This window comes from Cryptomeria japonica, chromosome 3 (assembly GCF_030272615.1).
Source record: "Cryptomeria japonica chromosome 3, Sugi_1.0, whole genome shotgun sequence".
NCBI lineage: Eukaryota > Viridiplantae > Streptophyta > Pinopsida > Cupressales > Cupressaceae > Cryptomeria > Cryptomeria japonica.
Window position 1 is genome coordinate 848,875,710 of NC_081407.1, and position 15,753 is coordinate 848,891,462.

A 15,753-nucleotide genomic window follows, 5' to 3' on the forward strand; every position below is an offset into this window, starting at 1 on the left:
AATTGAAACATCATCTGAGAACAATATATCTGAAGAGATTGAAGAAATGATTGGAATGTTGAAAGAAAAGAACAAAGCATTGGCTGATCAACTAAAAGCAATGAAAAGAGAACAAGAACATTTCAGTACACAGATGACTGAAAACCTAGATGCATTAAGGATAGCAGAGGATAAAGCAAGAGATCTACAAAGAGAAAAACAACAACTTGAAGTCTTAGTATCTGTTAAGAATGATGAAATCATAAGGTTAACTAGTATTCAACAAAATATGACAGATCAACTAGGTTATGCACATCATGAAGCAGTTCTAAAGAATGATGAAAATCAAGCATTGAAACTTGAAGTATCAAGGTTGATTGATGAACTTGAAATAGAGAAGAAATCCAAAGAAACATTGAAGAAGAGTTATGAAGCATCAAAGATGTTGGATGAGCAACTGAATACAAGAAGACCCAACAAAGATGCAGGACTTGGTTACAAAGGAAAAGACTCTACCGAGAAAGGAATTCATACTACCGAGAGAGGAGAATCATCAAAGCAAGCTGGAAATAGGAATAACATCAAAAGGAAGAAGCCTATTTGCTTCTACTATGGAAATCAAGGTCATATTGCCAACATATACTAGATAAGAAAAGGTAAGCAACCGAATATCACTAAGTCCAATGGATATTGTTACAATTGCAATAAATATGGTCACACATCTAATCAATGTAGGACAAAGTCTGTTAACAACTATCAAAAGGCAAAATTCAAAGGATTTTGTAGAAACTGCAATAGATATGGACATAGTACTGAGAAGTGCTGGTCTAAGCAAAAGAACTACATGCGGTATCCACACCGAGTAGACACTAGAGGTTACCGAATTCACATAGATCCTTATCGACAATATGCAGCAGTACCATGGGATTACAATACAAGGATATGGTGCGAATGTTGTGGAAGATATGGACATATTAGTGCCAACTATTTTATAAGGTTTGGAATGAACAACCGAAGATCATGGAGAAATCCTGGTATGGCATGTTTTCATTGTCATAAAGCTGGACATTGCAGAGATCAACCTAGAAGAGACACAGAAGAGATAAAAGAAAAATTTAAGATGATTTGGAAAAAGAAGGAAATCATGTCAGATGAAGAAAACACCTTACCTACCGAGTTAGGTATTCCAAATTAATCAGAAAAGGTATGAAGGGACTGCATTCTCTAAAGGTTAAATCATAACAGTTCCTATTCTATTATGTAGAAAATTCAAAATCTGCATAGTTAAGATGCAATTAGTCAGTTTGAAATTCTTTCAAAGTACTTTACAGGAAACCTGTCAAGTCGATGTATACAGGAAGCCTGTCAAGTCAGTTAATGAAGGAAATTTGGTTACTCGGTTAAAACAAAAAAAAAGGATTAAATCGGTTAAAGGTGAACCGAGTGCATTTAATGTTTTGACCTAACTTGCACAGAACCCGATAAGGTATTTTTGAGTACTTAAAGGTATTTTTGCGATCATTTTCATTCACCAAAGTTTTCAAGAGAGCAGAGCAGAGCGAATCAAGGCGATCAAACTTCATTCAGAGCAAATTTTAAGGTATTTACATCAAATCTATTCACACTGTTAAGCTGGTTTTCGATCTTGTCAAATTGCTATTATCTACCGAGTGTGAAGCGTTAGTCGTTTGTAAACCCTAAGGTTAGTTTGCTAAATTTTACCTGAAACCTACAATGGCGCCCAAGATCCAAGATCCTGTAGTTGTCAAAAATGTGGAGAAGCCCTTGCTGAAGTACTCTTTGACTCCCAAAGTTGCCTCTGAACTGGATGACAAAACTGCATTTTCACTTATCCCTGATCGAGTCTCATTAGTCGAAGATGTTAGATTCTTCACCAAATGCCTTGTTGAAGAACTTGGTTATGTTGAGATTAGTGACACATATGATGAACTTTGTATTGATGGCAAAATGGATAGAAAATTCAAGCATATCAAAATCAAGGGACTAATTGAAGCCCTAGCCTATCCCCGTGTGTTCAAACCCTAGTGGGTTAAGTTTGTCTTGAGCAGAGTACATGATGATTTTATGTGGCTAGAGGAGCAACCATTCAAAATCACTAAGGAAATCATTCATGTGATCACCGGGTATACTATCTATGATCATGCACGAGCACAAAAAATGATATCACAGAAGGAACTAGTCAGTCTAACTGGAGTAGAATCTGATTACTGAGGACTAAAATTGAACAATATCACTGATGCAGAACTTAAGTTTGCAATTAGAGTAATTGGTTACTGTTTCTTCCAATCTGCAAGGGAAAATAGTGTACCATGTGTCGCAGTTGACTTGGCCTACAAAATAGTGAAGAAGGGAATGAAAGTAGATTTATGTGAAGTGCTACTAAAGAACTTGTTTGAGAACCTGAACATAATAAGGAAGCCGAAGAAGAACAAATCGACAAATACACTGAAGTTTGGTTCACTTCTTGTATGCATGTTTCTACTTTGAGAAGTTCTTTCCCTCAGTCGGTAAAGTAGTTTGGGAGCTACACCAACCTATCACCCATCAAATCAATGATTTTATCAAGAAACTAGGAGATAATTTTAACGATATCATGGATGACTATTTCAGCAAATTTCAAGAGAAGATGCACAACAGGTACCAAATTCCACCACAATTGGTAGAAAAATATAAGGATAATATATGTTTTGAGGTAGACACTGATTATTGTTATATAAATGCTGTTGAACCAAGGACTCAATATTTGCCACCAATGGGTAATGAGATTGACTATGATATAACACAACAACAAATTGATGCCTATCTATCATTGCCAAGGCATGCTACCGAACTAAGATATGGAACATATGAATAGGTGAAGGAAAAAGTAAAAATGAGCATTGTAGTACCTAAAGCTACAAGAAAAGATACAAAAATGATAAAGGTTTTATCTAAAAAATTCGGAGAAGAATCCTCCTCTACACCTATCAAAGGCACTCTTGCCATTACCGAAGAGGAATTAGAAGCTCAAGAGGTAGCAATAACATTAAGTACCGAGTTGCCTAAGGGTAAAGTTTTGAAAAGAAAGAAATAGGACATTTCAAAGGCCCTACCGACTCCACCAACAAAGAGACCCAACACTAGAGCATCAGTTGTATCATCGAGTAAGAAACAAAAAAGTGTTACTGTACCACAGGTAACCAAGACCTATAAGAAATCTACTTGGAGACTCATTTTGGCAAAAGAGTCTAGTGATACAGAATCTGATGATGCAAACAAATTTTAGATTGTAAAAAGCAAGAAGGTAAATATTCATAGTTTTGAAATTTTTTGTGCCAATCTTAAAGAATATGGTGGATTTGTAGGATTTAGATATGTTAAGTATGAGACTAGGAATAATGATGAGAAGTGACAAATTGAAGAAGCTATCATCTGCACACTTCTAAAGTTTCGGCTAGCTCCATTAGAACTAGTAAAGTCACTTCCAAGTGAATTATACTTACATATTGATAACAAATGGAAATATGCAGTGGACTCAGAGAAACAAATAAGAGAAAGAAGTCTAGTCCATCTATTCCCTGATTTGTCTATAGCAGAAATAAGGAGCATTTGACAACATACAATTCTAAATTTCTTGTCAAAAAGAGAGCCTTAAAATTGATGAATGGGCTATACATTGATGTGGAAAATGAGACAAAAGCCAAGTGGCAGGAAATCTTCAAACTAAAGGATGTCGGTGAACAATCTCAAGTTGAAATTGTTGATGTCATCGAGCAAGATCCTGATGTCACTGAGCAAGGTTCTGATGCTACCAAGCAAGACCCGGCTGACACTATTCAAGTTGATGAAGATGTCATGGATGAAGAAGCACCAGGGCAGGAAATGATTGAAGGCACTACCTATGCAAAACTTGTATCTAGTGAATCTGTCTTAGAACAAGTTCAGCCTTATCCACTGGTCAAGCCACCTGTCTCTACCGAAGCTCCTAAGGATATAGATCAAGGCACCAAAGGTCACAAGTCTAAAGCAACAGAAGATACAACTAAAGATCAGACGTCTCAAGCACCATCAAGCACTGCAAATGTTACAGCTGAGACCCCTAGTACCGAGACACCCAAAGACACCACAATAGCTACAAGAACTGACCAAAGTGTTGCATCTATTAAGTAACCTACCGAGGGTCAGCAAGCCTCACAAGCACTTATTTTAGTGCAACCGATGAAAGGAAAAGAGAAGAAGGTGAGAAAGCATAGTTTCAAAGTTGATTTAACTAAACCGATAGTGTTGCCCAATGTGGATATCTCAAAATTAAAAGGGTAAGCACTTACCAATTTCGGTGAACTATGTAAAGCAAAGGCCAAACAGGAAAAACAATTGGTCATTCAAAAGAAGAATAAAGTACTGCAGAAGGTGAAGACATTACTAACAAAAATGCTACCTTCAGCAACAGTGTCGACTGATGCAGCCATCCACATTCAACTGGATGAACTCCTTACTCAAATAGAAACATCTGGAGTTGATACATCTGAGTACTTAAGCAAGCTAAAGGATAAAGAGCTTACAACAAAGATGATTGAAGAGGTACAAAAAGCTCTAGCTATAGGAAAAGTAAAGCTTGTCAAATTCATTGCTGAGTTGTCCCCTCAACTCAAGCATATTCTTTATTTATTCCAGAAACTTTGTACGTTTTCCTTATTCATTAGAGATATCAAGAATAAAACTATTGCAATTGAGAAAGAGATCACCGATCTCTCAACTAAGTTGACCATCGAGCCTAATTCAGTTCAGATTTTTTATACCAAGCTTCAACAACTCATGGCTCAATAGTTAGAACTCAGGAATGAAGAGCATAAGATCAGGATGGATATAATGACCCTTCAGACGTTATTCCTTCCTCATCTCTCATCAGTACAGGAATAGATCAATAGAGCTACACGCCTATCAACTACACAAGAGGGAAGCACTCTTGATGGCTTAATATCACTATTAGCTAATATTCAAGCACAAAATTCATTAATGAAAAGTGTAAAAGATTTCACTCTCAGTCGCATTCACCGATGCCCGAAACAAGTATAAATCTTTTTTGATCAGTTACCACCCCCGGATGGAAATTAAGTTTTTGATGTTTGTCAAAAAGGGGGAGTAATACTATAATACTACATAGTGGGAGTAATACTATACAAAGGGGAGTAATACTATATTTAGAGAGTGACACAGTTTTGGTAACACAGTTCTGAGCATTGTATACAAGTGGAGTATACCGAGTACCGAGCAAAATATACAGAGCATGCAGATCAGAGCACACAAGCATAGAATATAACTGAGCATGCAAAATTTGAAGTTATATACAGAATAATGATAAGGGGAGTATATCTGCATATACTATTTCATTGACTATTGTATATATTGTCAAGTGTAGTCATTTTGCAAAGTATATAGATTTTTGAGTTATGACTTTGAAAGTAGTTTTTGTCAAACATCTCAACTAATGTCAAAAGGGGAGATTATTACTACTTATCAAATTGCCATTAGTTTTTGTATTCAAAATCATACTATATATTCTAGTCGGTTAGCACTACCGAATCATGAAGTCGGTATAAACAGAGAAGTCGGTATGCACAGTCTAGTCGGTTACAGAAGAAAGAAGTCACAAAACACAGTATTCACCAAGCTATTTACTGAGTATCTTTTAATGGCTACCAAGCAGTAAAGTTAACACACCGAGTTGATATTCACTGAGTGAAACATGTTACTAGATACATTGAACTTGGACATGCACATGAAAACGTGTTACAAGATCGAGGCACATCTAACCGTTATTACAATGGAAATTGCACTAGAAGATTGTGAATAATTGCGAGGTCAATCTAACCAATGAGATATTTTGTTTAGTTATTCATTCAAGGAATCTTGTTTGTAAGATCGAAGCAATGAATTAGATCACCGTTTTAAAAGATCTATTTATACAACATGAGAAGAGAGTAAAGTATGTATGTATGTGTGTGCATATATGTATGAAGAAAGACTATTACAGAGACACAGAGGTCATCGAGAAGATTTTCAGAGAACAGTCAAAGAACAGAGTAAACAGAAGGGTTTACTGAGTTACTATATGGGTTATCGAGGTATGCTATAAGCAAGGTAATCTTATTCTGAGCACATAGAATCTGCTTTAACATTTCAGATGTAAAGTTGTAGATATTTGTAATGATTTTATTGTAATATTGTGAAGTTGAAACAGAAACCTTTAACAGGGTAAAAGACTCTAACCAAGTCTATAAATTGTAAAGCCTCTAACCAGGTGCAACATTTAGATTAATGTTGTAAAATCCTTTAGCAAGGTAGATCTAACAGATCTTGTTACTCCTAATAGGGTAAGCTATCAGAAATAGCTAAATGTAGCTCTAATTGAGCAATCTTTATTATTGCAGTAGTGAAGTTGTGGGTACCATCCCCACCGTAGTTTTTCTCTCTAACCAAGAGTTTCTGTGTGACCAAAATATATGAGTTATGGAGTGAATCATGTATGATTGTTATTTGTTTGTTTTAACTTTATTTTATGTTACTGCACTATTCTGTTTATGCATAACAATAAGGTTATTATTGAAGAAAGGTTTTGGAGTACTGATTCACCCCTCCCCTCTCAGTACATTAGCTTTCCATATTGGGCCTAACAATACAACCATTGATATTAAATGATACTATCCTATCAATAACATAGATCCTACTTGTATGGAAGGCATTAAAAAGAAGGCAATTTGGAAAATTCAAAGATTGATTGTGGACAAATGGGAGATTAAATGAGTGGTTATGGTTTCCTTCAGTGCACATGAAGACAAGTACCAAGAAATAAAGAGAAGTTTTGATGCAGCTTGAAAGTTGGACACAAATAAGGAATAGCTAGAGGCAACTAAGACAGATGTACAAAATGTGAGGACTCTATGAATGGATGGCTATGCCTTTTGGCAGTTTCTAATGCTCTTATGACACTCGTGCTTGATAAAAAATGTTATCATTGTCTACATGGATGACATCCTAATCTTTAACAAGATCTTAAAATAATACATGCTAAATGTTGCACAGGTACTAAATACACTACATCAACACAAGTTGCAAGCTAACCTTGATAAATGCATTTTGGCACCACAAAAAATTAACACCTTGGTTACATAATCAACCACACTTGCATACATGTTGATCCAAAGAAAATCAAGGTGATTAAATACTAGCCTATCCCATACAATATTGGAAGAACATATATTACACATTGCACATGTACCACATATGCTATGCCAACACAAGTCGCAAACCAGCCTCAACAAATGAAATTTTGGCACCATGCAAATTTAGTTACATTATCAACCACTCTCCCATTCAAGTTGATCTTGAAAAAATCAAGGTGACATGATACTATCATACCCATGCAAACTCAAATATTTGCACAACTTTCTCAAACTTGAGAACTTCTATAAAAGGTTAGTCCTTGGATTTTCACTATACAAAAGGTCACAGTCCATTCATTGGAAAACAACCAAGAGATAAATAGTGACTTAAGATGCAAAGCATAGTCTTCCATTCATCAAGACAGTGGCATCAAAGTAAATACAATGAAAAATACAGTCTTAGAAAGGAATCTTGATATTAATGAAGACATTGGAATTTATAGCATTATAACTGATCAAAAGTCACCATCATGGAGGTATCCTTCATAGTCATATGATATAACAAGAATGAATAATGTATTGATATTCATCAAAGAGTTTGTCACCGTGTTTTATTGTAGTAGAACAATGATCATGATTATAATTTCAATCCAAATGACTTCAAAGGAGAAGCTTCAACATAGGATTAGCAGTCTAAGGATAGTTTGCAACCATGGAATTTATAAATAGTTCAAAGTCCAACACAGTGAATAATGAAAGACTGCTACAATAATTCTTCATGGACAGTTCATAGCCTTATAACAAATACACTGATAAGGGCAAAAAAAATCACAATTATCATGGGTCTAAGACAATATAAAATGATCAAAATATACAGTTATTAGCAGTCATAAACCATCTTAGAGGATTGGCAAAGAAAAACATAGGTGTTCTCCTCATAAAACATAGAGATATGAAGCAATAATGAGATGTGAGGTAATAGTTATAAAATTTGGATGAACTCAAAGAGAAATTTACAAATACAGCCTACCCTTTATAATACCTAATTGAAAAAAAAGATGCAATGCAAGTCCTTGTATCAATAATGTCTAGAAGATAGTAAAAAACTAGAACAATAAATTCCATATAAAAGTGGTTAGACTTAAAATGATAAGAAAAATTTAAAAATGCTAAAGAAAATGTCAACTAATAAAAAAACTTACAAGGATGAGGCATATTCATAACTTTTGCAGTCCCGCCATGGATATCAACACTAGAAGCAACTCATACTGTTAGTGTACATACAAGAAAATATGGGAGTTCATTATACCTATTAACTTGTGGTGTTGTTGTTTGTGTTGGCTCTCTTTGACCCTGGAATTGAGATTCAATATACATTATTCAATAAGATTAACTGTGCAACATAATGAAGTATTGAAAAGTGTGTTATCTTATTGAGCTTCGCTTGGTTTCGAGAATAGTTTAATAATCTCTACTTAACAGGGCCAACCACATCAAGGTGGAAGCTCATTTGGACCCTCCCCCCTAACATCACTCTAAATTCCCCGTTAACATCTAACATTCATTCATTCTTTCTACCAATAATAAAATATAACATTCATCCATTAATATCACATAACGTTCATTAACACATAACATTGGTTAACATTAATTAACACACAACATTAATCAATATTAATTAACACATATCATTCATAACCATTCATTAGCACATAATTACATTCATTAACACATAAAAATCAGTCACTATCAAATAAGATAGATTACAATCATTTTTTTTTTCTTTTTTCTTTGAAGATATGTAAGAATAAGTGGAGCATCGATATCTTCATCATTTCCCCCCTCTTCAGTTGTTCTGTCCTCTGCTTATGATCTCGATGCATGCCTAGTCCTATACTTAGGACGATGACACTGAAGCGAAGGGGGGTCCTTTGCAATAACAAAGAAATGGGTTAAATTCAAAAGATTTATTATTATTGTTACAAGTATTTCATTAATTTAAAGAACATAACTGTGGCACTCTTTACCTGATGGGGCCACATCATTTTGTCTAGCCTCAACCTCAAAATGCTGAACACCCTCTATATCCTCTAGAGTTGAAATACTAAAGGTTACATTAATGCTGAACACCCTCTATATCCTCTAGAGTTGAAATACTAAAGGTTACATTAATGCTGAACACCGTCTATATCCTCTGGAGTTGAAATACTAAAGGTTACATTAATGCTGAACACCAATTGCAATTAAATTTGTTTAAAGGAATAACAATGGTCCTCTTTACCTGATTGGGGAACATCACGTTCTTGATGTTGTGTACCCAGATCATGCTCCACTTGGTCACCACCCACTACATGCTCTAAAATATTAACAAAAAATGTTACATTAATTACTACACTAATTACAATTTAAGATGTTTAATTGTATTAATAATTACATAATTAATTTTGAATAGCAAATGAATACCTCCACTACTAGGATGCACATTCGGACCTTCATGTGTAGGTGGTGTTTCACAATCAGTAGGCTACATTCCAATGTCATGCGCATTGTTACCATTGCTTTCTTATTTAAAACATATATAGTCACTTTATGTTGGGACTCAATATCAATTAGATTTTTGGTAAAGTATTCAATTTGAAATAATTTCATTTAGCTTATTTACCCATGTGACGGATGCACCAGAATCTTGTGTTTGCGCACTCAATTCTCATAGCCGTTCAGCCACAACTGTATAGTCTTGCTAGTAGGCAATTCTCTTGTCATATTTTGTGGGCGCTCTATTGAATTTAGAGCCTTGCATTTTTGGTTGGTATTGTGAATTTTGCTTGCATTGTTTGATAAAAAAAAATCATTTGCAATTTATAAATATTTTGATGCGATATTTCATTTACTGATACTTACAATTCATGCAGCAAGCTTCATATAACCACCAGAGCCGAGTTTGTGTTGCTTGTGCTTTTCTTGTCTTGCCTTGGTTGCCTTTGATGTGTCACTCAGTCTATGAAAAAATTGAAATATGTTAGATTATAGAAATATAAAGAGTAATTAATTAGTACTTGATTACATTCTTAATAGTATCCCATACCTTCTTTTGGTGTTTGGTGGTTTCTTTCTGTTTTTCCTTTCAATTCTCTCCTTGGCATCCAAAATCAGGTCCTTCCACTCCTTCTCAGGAATCATGGGGGGATGCTCGTACTTTACATTCTTCTCTAAATGGGTCCTTTATTCGTCCCTCACATACTTTACATATGTGCCATCTTTTTCAAGGAGCTTGGTTTTATGGAATGTGTCATTTCCAAACAACTCAACCATACGGTTTGTCAATTCATCTTTTAACCTTTTTTCTTGGTCATTCCACCTTTTAAAGAAAAAAACAAACCTGTTAGATTCAGAAATGAACTGAAGCTACATTTATTATAGTTCAAGAAATGGATCAAAGGAAAACTATTCTAGCAATGATATGAAATCAAAATAGTGGATTAGGGTTAGTTCACATATGATGTTCCACCTTTTACGTATGGTGGGCCCAAATATCTACAATGCAATGTCATTAAGATTTTTTTATAAAAAATATCATTTCCTGCAAAAAATTCATGGGATCATTAGTCCAAAATGAGTGATCAGAAAGTAAATTAAAATTAGATTATATATAATAATAATTTTAATGTACTTGGAACCTTCTGTATCTTTAAGGGAACCATTTCTTCATCGCTCACCACCAATGTGGCCTGTAACATTCCCATACTAGCAATACGAGAAGATCCAGTAAATGATGGTATGTTATCAATAGTAGTCGCCTCTGGCATATCCTCATGTGCATCTCCTGCTGTAGAAAATGAATGCATTATGAAATGCCCCCAAGGAAGAACACTTGAAGGGAAATAAACACATAACAAAAGATAGAGCAAAAGAGCGATCTACCAACAGTGGGTAGGCCAATATGACATGCAATAGAGGATGTCTGCATGCTGCATGTTGATGACATTGCAGTCAGAAATACATGTGGGGCTAACCTTTGATGAAGCAGCGACGATATTTGCACAAGAACATTGACATCACCTGAAGAATAATACATTAAATATATGATAAGTGCAAGAATTGTAAACAAGGATGGAACTTTATTATGAACATTGACAGTATCAGGTATGATGTATTTTGGGTACTCAAAGTGATAAGCCAAGAAAATCATCATCACTGAACTACCCGCAATACCTCGATCATGGCCACTAGGTTGATGAGGATGCATAAATTGCTATAAAAACAACACGTACATATTTTAGTTAACGACATAAAAGAGTATAAAATATAAACCATTATTGAACTTTTGTTATAATTAAAGATTTTATTACTACTTACTTGCAAGTTTTTTGTTGTCAACATCAATTTTTGCACCCTCTCGTATCTCATCAGTTTGAGGCTCCACAGATGCCAAAGCAACAATATCTCTTCTAATTTTTCTAGTAGACTTTTTTATCAATTCTATAGGGTTTGTGGATTTGCAATATTATCATTGCTTAATCATGTTGAGTCCACATCCCTAGAGAGGTGCTCAGGTACTGCAGATCCCTTTCCCTTTCCCCGAACATCCATCTGTGACAAGAATATCATTAACAATTGCAAAATTACTCTAAAACACTCAAGAAAAGAACATAATAATGTAATAGTTTGCTTCTATATAATTTTTACAATTACAATGAGGTTTACTTTCTCGGTAGAAGTGTCGCAACCTACTTCCCTATTTGTGCTATGTGATGGATCCATGTCGCCCTGTGACAAAGAAAAAATATAAAAAATGTTAGCGAAATGAAACCAATAGACTTAGCAAAAAACTTCATAATAAAATGGTATATTGGAGTCATTAATTAGAGGTTGGTTAATTTAAATGGTATATAGTATGTACCACCCCCATGATAGTAACTTTATTTGTATCTATAAGATTCAAATTGTAATCGATTAGCAGCTCTTCCCTTGCACTTACTAATTTTATCGCACATACGAATACATGATTTCCCTTGCGTGCCTTAAATATGCAATTGGGTTGTTTATTAGTTGACCTAGGTCGCATACTATTTATAAAATCTGCAATATTCCCTATTTCTTTTGGCCTTCCATCAATGTATATAGCCAGTCATTTACTTTGATCATTATCTTTCAGTTGTATATGTTAGGGATCCCATAGATACTGAGAGGGGGGGGGGGTGAATCAGTATCTGACCGGTAATTAGAATTTCTTAACTTAAAACATGAAGAACATAATATAATAGTGTACCGGTATGCAAGAAATAATGCAATAAATAGAATCAAGAACATCCACATGAAAAGCACATCATCACACAAGATTTTAACGAGGAAACCCGGTGTGGGAAAAAAATCGGTGGGATTTGTGACCCACAATATTCACTCACTGGCCAATAAGAGAATATTACTTACAATAGGGGCCTGCACATGCAGGAAGGCCAACTGCCTAGAGCTCACTGTTCAATGGGAAGTCTCACTAACTTACAATAAGGATTATACAAATCCAATATCTTGTACTGCTTTACAATAGCATCTTCAATGCCTGATTCAGTATCGGTTCCTGCTCTGTTCTTTACATATACCCCTTGACCTATATTTCGCACAATAGGTCTGCCTAATATTTTCCTATATATTTTCTACATCTCATCCAAAATGTCTACAATGATCTCTTTTATATATAAGAGTCATTTTACAATTTTTCAAGTCGGCTTACACATTTTTACAATAATAAACAAAATATAATATAACAAAAAACCTGTCGGCCTCTGTGCCAGTATACTTCCTTTCTTCTGTGCCGGTGCCGGTGTCCTGAGTGCCGGTGTAGAGTGTGATCTGCTGATGCCGGTGTAGAGTGTGATTTTCTGATGCCGGTATAATGCCTTTGGCAATGCCATAAGATTGCAAGGTTTCCATCAATGACAAAACCTTCAATCACATACAATGTCTCATTGGACTGTGCATATGCCAACAATCTCCCCCTTTGGCATTGATGGCAACACTCATGAGAAATTTCAAAAAGTATCCAAAAATGTGTAGTCCAAAAATGTTACCAAAAAATGTGAGAGCTCCCCCTGAGCATATGATTCCTATCCTGTGATTTAAATTTTCTCATCCCACTACTCCCCCTTTGGCATCAATGACAAAGGTTGTCAAGATGTCAGTAGAGTTTGTGGTTTCAACCTTGTAGCTGGGTTTTTATAATTTGAAAAAGATCTCCCAAAATCAAGTTTATACTATTTATAAACTTCTTGCTATCCTTTATTGTTGTCTCTATTCTCTTCACTGTACTGGTGAGATGCTACAAATGCTCTACCGGTGTTTTTCTTCCCTGTATTAGTGCCTCAGAAATTTCCTTCCGCAGAGATGCTAGATAGTCCAATCTTGGACTTAGTTTTGATCTCAAATGTTTTGCCTTATTTATTATTCTTTCTTTCTCTCTTTCCAGTTTAAGTAGCTCTTCCTCAAAATTTGTTATCTTCTCCTCAAAAACTGATAGTGTATCAGGTGAGTTGACAAAATTATCTGCAAGTTTATTGATCTCATCTTGTACCTTGTTCATTTTCTTGTCAATATCTACAGTCAAAAAGTTTGTTTTACAGGTATCTTTGTACAGATTTTTGTACTCTTTCAACAAATTACATAATTCCGGTAGAAGTGTGTCAAAATCTCTATTACACTTCTTTATTTGCTCATCAAAGAATTTCTATTTTTCAACTTCTACTTTATCCTTCACTGACTCTTCTTTTATTTTCTCAATGTTTTCTGAGATATATTTACATAGTGTATCCAATTGTCCTAAAGAATCTTTGTTATCTATATTACAATTAGGAGCAATTACCTTCAAAATTGGTATGGTATCATCAATTGCTTTGTAAGCCTGTGAGCTGCAGTTGGTTATTTTCTTGATATAATCAAGTAGTACCTCAGTCACATTGGTTGATTTGAAGCTTGATGATGAATCACCAATCTGAGTACCGGTGGAAGTAACCAAGCTTGTTTTGACCTCTGGTAGGTCTGTTTATGTCTGCATTTCTTTAAGCAATGGTTTTTCACTAGTTGCCGGTGGTACTGTTTCCTTATGTACTGGTTCTAGTTGTTGTTGTTCTGGAGCCTTTAGCTCTGTTTGTTTCTCTGTATGTTTCATTGCCTTAGTCTGTGTCTCAGTCTCTACCTTTTTCTCTTTATCTTCTATCAGTTTATCAGTTCCCCTTGCTACCAGAGGCTCACTAGCCATATCTGACTTATCAGTTGTATCTTTGTCTATCACTATGTTGATCTTTTGAGTATCAACATTCATAGTATATAGGACTTTAGGATTAGGATTATTATCCTCTACATCCATACTCTCGACTACCGGTTGATCTTCAGTAGTTGTTGATTTTACCAATGGAGTAATCAAAGAAGGTGGGGGTAAGTTGTCTCTAACTTTGATACTAGGTGGTCCACCAACTTTTCCTTTCCCCTCGTCTCTGTCTTTCTGATAAACTTTTATGGGTTTGGGGTTCCTGTACTCTTCTTGTTTTTCTTTCTCAACTAGGAATATATCCCATCCATTTTCTGTTTCCTCTGTTACCTCATTAACTCTTCCTACCATTAAAGCAACGTGCCAGTGTGTAGTAGAAAATACTGTCCGGTTGGCTTGAGCAATTAGGTCATCAATTTCTTGTGGAGAGTTTACTAGATATACAACAAGTAACTTCTCAATTTTTATTTTCTTATCCAATTCTATCACTGCTTGTCTTCTTGCCTCTAGTCTTTTGAATAATTCATCTGGTATTTCATTGACTACTTCCATCAAAAACTTCTTGTACATATCCATGTGCAATATAACACTATTTTCAACTTGCTCTTTTTCATCAGCTGTTAGAGTGTCATATATTTTCTCTATACTCTTCAGTTTACCTTTCTCTATGATTTCATTTAGTAGTATATCAAGAGGGGCCAAGTCTTTGTTTGTCCTTTTCTTCTTCTTGGGTGTCAATTTCTTCTTTGGTGTGGCCTTTCTTACCAGAGATCTCATTGCTTGTTGCTTTTGCCTTGTCCTCCTGTGTGAGGGTGTGGTTGCCAGTGAGGGATCTCTTTTTCTTACAACTCTTTTGAAAGTTGTAGGCATGTCACTTCCTGAAGAAGTACCTACCGATGATAGGTGAGTTTCTGGTTGTGGAGCTGCTAACTCATCCTCTGTTATACCGGTTTTCTTCAATACATCTTCTTTGATGGATTTTGCTTGTCTGGAACCTTTCCTTACAACTGCCTCAACCTTTTTCACCCTTTTCTTTGATTGAATTTGTCTTTCAATATTTTCAGCACTACCAAAAACTTCTTCCTTAGGTTCTCTGGGGGCTTCCAGAAGTGCTTTAGCATATGTTTCAACTATGTGATCATTTGTTTCATAGCCCATCTCAGTTACCCAAACTGTCCTTGGGATGACCGCTTCCATCCAGATTTTATCTTTCTTGATGACAAAGCATATTTCATCTTTGTATTTGTCTACAATCTTCTGTGATAACCTTATTCTTTTCTTCATTTTGATCTTCAATGCTTGAAAGAAGTCATTAATATTGTTTTCCTTGTTCTCACCCATGTTATTGAA